Raw genomic sequence first — 5160 nt, 5'->3', positions numbered from 1 at the left:
TCCGCCAGTTTTGTGTGTTGCCGTTTTCTTAGTTTTATCAGGACTTCCCTGAGGAAAATGTCAGCGGTACAGAGCCCAGTTCTGAGCACGGTAGGTGTTCACAAATAACCAGCTTTTCCTATCCAGGGCCCATACTGACTGCCAGTTGGACCTACTGGCTGTAAAAAAAAAAAAAAAGTCAGCGACAAGTACAAAGTTATGTAAGCTACCTTGAACACTTGGTCCACTTTGTTTTCTGATAGGGATCATGAAGTTCGTATCTTCCTGCTTGTCTCTGCTTGACTTTTATCCTGGTTTCCTTTGAAAGGCAGGTTTTGCTGTCCCTGCCCTGGACCTTCTCCTCTGTATCTTTGGGCTTTATTATTTTTTATTTATATTGAGGAATGCAGTACACACTCCATACCATCGAATTCACATTCTGATTCCCTATTACATTTCTCTCCTCCTATTCATTTTCCAAGTTTGCTTCACTCTTCAGGATTCAACTTCAGTAGCTGAATTTAACCTTTAAGATACACTACCTGGAATTTGTACTTAGCCTTGTTCGATCTATTCAACACGGATTTAAATTGAGAAGAGGAAATTGTCCTGTATATTCCCCAATGCCTAGTGTAATAACGCTTTGCATGAAGTTGACACTCTAAATGTTAGGTTAAAACGACAGGTTATTGATAAAGTGAGGAGCAATTGAATGTCTTCACAACTTTGCCTGGGTTGATTACCTTTCTCCACAAAGTTGAAATAAATATACATCAGTGCTCTATTTCTTTGGTAAATGGAGTTTAGGTACAAATGGGACTGTGTAAATGGGCTTCCCCAGGGGCTTTGGCCATCGGATGCAAAGAGCTGTCTCACTGGAAAAGACCCTAATGCTGGGAAAGATTGAGGGCAGGAGGAGAAGGGGCAATGGAGGATGAGACGGTTGGATGGCATCAGTCACTCAATGGACATGAGTTTGAGCAAACTCCTGGAGATAGTGAGGACAGGGAGGCCTGGCTGCTGCAGTCCATGGGGTCGCAAGGAGTCGGACACGACTGAGCGACTAAACAACAGTGGCTTAGCAGCAGTAAAAAAAAACATCTGCCCACAGTGCACGAGACTCGGGTTCCATCCCTGGGTTGGGAAGATCTAGGAGGGCATGGCAACCCACTCCAGTATTCTTGCCTGAAAAACCCCATGGACAGAGGAGCCTAGTGGGCTATAGTCCATGGGGTCTCCAAGAGTCCAACATGACTGAAGCACGACACGGGACTGTGAAAGGGCCAGAAATCCTGGGTTGGTGCAGTAATGTTGGACTAAAAGGAGCGCAAATCCAAAAAATTTATTCTTAAAAAAACTTTGGTCCCTGTTTTGTTCAGTGAGCTCAGTATGTGTTTTATGTCTTTAAAAATCAACAAATACATACTCAGTGCCCACCATGACAAGGCACAGTGGTGAGGAACACAAGTAGACAAAGAGCTTTGTAGTATTTGCCTTTCAAGGCCCTTCTAAAGGCAGAGAAGAGATATAATATATGGAAGTCCCACCTCTATTCCTTAGATTATTACAATAGCTTCTTCATTGATTTCCCTGCTTTTGCCCTCCCCCCCTGCAGTCTGTTCCCAATACAACAGCCAGAGAGATCATGACAACACAGGATCCAAACAGCGTTCCTCCTCTCTCAAACCTTCCACTGCTGCTGCTGCTGCTGCTGCCAAGTCACTTCAGTCGTGTCCAACTCTGTGTGACCCCACAGACGGCAACCCACCAGCCTCCCCCGTCTACTTTTTGCTTACTCTCTGGGTGCAAGTCCATTACATTTCATGTTCTGGTCCCACCTCTGTGCGCTCTGACTTTTCACTTCCTACCATGTTCCTCCTTTTTTCTGTCCTGACCACACTGGCCTTTGTGGTGTCCTCACCACACCCGTGTGCTTGTCACACTCCCAGATCAGAACCTTTCCTGGTGACGTTGCCTTTACCTCCTTAAAAGTCTACTCAGTGTCAATTCTCAGTGAGGCCTTTCCTGACCACTGTATTTAAAATTGTAGACACCCTCCCTAAACACACACACACAATCCCCTATCACTCTTGCTTTATTACTCTCTAGCATTTACCATATTCTATCTAATATGCTGTCTTATTTACTTTTTTATTTCATCCACCAGACTACAAGCTCCATGAAGACAGGAGCAGTTTTGACTGCTCTTGTTTATGGCAGGTAGTAATTTTTTTTTTTCTTTTAGACCTCATTGTGCAGCATGAGGACATTAGTTTCCCAACCAGGGATCGAACCCCATGCCCCCCTCCATTGGGAGCATGTAGTCTAACCCCTGAGCCACCAGTCTTTACCCTGCCTCTTCTTGTTTCAATGGCACTACATTCCAGTGGGGGACACAGGGAGTGATGCATTTTGGAGAAGATTAAGATGATGTAATTGGGAGCACGTGGGTGACTTTTGTTGCATGCCTGGGAAAGTCTCCAAAAAGGTGAAGTTTAAGCTACTGGTAAAGAAAGGAGACAGCTAAACAACACGAAATGACAACTTACGGACTGGGAGAAAATATTTGCAAGCATGCGGCTGACAAGGGCTTAATGTCCAAGATATATTAACAGCTCTTGCAGCTCAATACTGAAAAAAACAGCCCAATAGTAAATTGGCAGAAGACCTAAATAGACATTTCTCTAAAGAAGATATACAGATAGCTGACAGGCACATGGAAAGATGCTCAGAGTTCCTAATTATTAGAGAAATGCAAATAAAATCAAAATAAATGCAATCAAATCAAAATAAATGCAGATCAAATCAAAATATAATATGCTATCATCTCTCACTGGTCAGAATGGCCATCATCAAAAAGTCAAATAATAAGTGCTGGAGAGGGTGTGGATAAAAGGGAGCCCTCGTACACTGTTGGTGGGAATGTAAGTTGGTACAGTCACTGTGGAAAACAGAACGGAGAGTCCTTTAAAAACTAAAAACAGACTTGCCATATGACCCACCAATCCTACCCCTGGGCTTATATCCACAAAAGACAAAAACTAATTTGAAAAGAAACATGCACCCCAGTGTTCACAGCAGCACTGTTTACAATAGCCAGCATGTGGGAGCAACCTAAGTGTCTGCTGACGCATGACGAATGGATAAAGAAAGTGTAGTGTATAAATACACATACGCACGCATGTACAACAGAACATTACTCAGCCGTAAAAAAGAATGGAATAATGCCATTGGCAGCACTGCATGGACCTAGAGATTACTGTACTATGGGAATAATGTCAGAGGAAAACAAGTATCTATGATATCCCTTCTTTGTGAAATCTAAAAAAAAAAAAAAATGATACAAATGGTCTGATTTACAAAACAGAAATAGACACAGAAAACAAAGTTTTGGTTACCAAAAAGGAAAAGGAGAGGAGGGATAAATTAGGAGTTTCAGGTTAACAGATATACAGCAATGTGAATAAAAGGGATAAAGTTTCTACTGTATAGCACAGGGAATTATATTCAATAACCTATGGTGGAAAATAATCTCTAAAGCATATATTATACACACACACACATATATATATACACACACACCCTCTCCAGCACTACTTATTTGTAGACTTTTTGATGATGGTCATTCTGACCATTGAGAGATGATAGCATATTGCAGTTTTGATTTGCATTTCTAATAATTAGGTACGTTGAGCATCTTTCCATGTGCCTGTCAGCCATCTGTATATCTTTAGAGAAATGTCTGTTTAGGTCATCTGCCAATTTTTTATTGGGTTTTTCTTTAATATTGAGCTGCATGAGCTGTTTATATATATATCTAGGCTTCCCTGGTGGCTCAGTGGTAAAGAATTCACTTGCAAGGCAGGAGACAAAGAAGATTCAGGTTCAGTCCCTGGGTCAGGAAGATCCCCTGGAGAAGGGAATGGCAACCTACTCCAGTATTGTTGCCTGGAGAATCCCATGGACAGAGATGGGCTACATAGGGTTGAAAAGAGTCAGACACAACTGAAGCGACTTAGCACACACATATATATATAAAATATATGTATTATATATATCACTTTGCTGTATACCTGAAACACAACATTGTAAATCAACTATATTTCAATATTTTTTAAAAGTAAAGCAACTATACTCCAATAAAAATTTAAAAAGTAAAAAAGATGAGAGGCAGTCACATGAAGATCTTGGGGCAGAGCACTGTTGACTGAAGGGATAGATAAATGCAGTCTTTCGAGCTCTTGAGAACATGTCGGAGGTTTTCAGGCACGGAGACCACCAGCACGGCCAAGCAGAGTAAATGGGGGAGAAATGATATAAGATGAAGTCATGGACTTTGATGAGGTCACATGGGAGGGTAGCTAGATGGACAAGTTGACTTGGACAGAGCCCCCGGGAGAAAAAAGAAAGAAGAAAAAACAATTATAGAGACTTGAGAAGGGGCAGCCACGGAGACCTGCTGCAAACGTGTCATAGCCGCCAAAGGAAGGAAGTGCTTGAAGAGAGTTGAACAACCAGTTGTGCTGTTAAGAGGTCAAGGAACACAGGAGTGACCAATGCATTTAGCAACATAGAGGTCATTGGTGACTGACTCTGAAGTGGACTGAGGCATGTAAGGTGGTGGAAACAATGACTATAAATATCTTAAGAAGTTTTGCTGTGAAGAGGAAGAAAAAGTGCTAAGGCTAAGGAAGCAGTGAGGTAAAGCGACTATTTTTCTTTTCTTTTTTTGCTTTTTAAGCAGAAGACACTACAGTGGTGCCTTTTATCAAGTAAGCCACAATAAGAAAGACATTTACTTTGTGACTTGTTACATGCCTATTAAAAATCACAGAAACAAAAATTTCACAAAACCATACTCTTGAATGAAGCACTCTCATTTTTTTCATTTTAAAATACGGCTTAAAACTCTCTAAAATGTTCACAAGACTAAATGTTACAAATTGTTTGTAGACAATTGCCTTGGACTTCCAAAGATGAGGGGTCATTTCTGGTTGGATCAATTTTTTTTTTCATCTATCTGTATTGTCCTCTTTCCTTACTCAAGAAGACACATTCATAAAGTACAAATTTTAAAACTGTGATATAAAAATACTAAATACACACGCACTACTATATCTAAAATAAACAAGGATCAAGGACCTACTGTATAGCACAGGGAACTATATTCAATATCCTGAT

The sequence above is a fragment of the Ovis canadensis genome, chromosome 25 (genome assembly GCF_042477335.2).
Source record: "Ovis canadensis isolate MfBH-ARS-UI-01 breed Bighorn chromosome 25, ARS-UI_OviCan_v2, whole genome shotgun sequence".
NCBI classification, from domain to species: domain Eukaryota; kingdom Metazoa; phylum Chordata; class Mammalia; order Artiodactyla; family Bovidae; genus Ovis; species Ovis canadensis.
The sequence above is the reverse complement of the archived record's forward strand: the minus strand, read 5'-3'. Positions refer to the sequence as shown.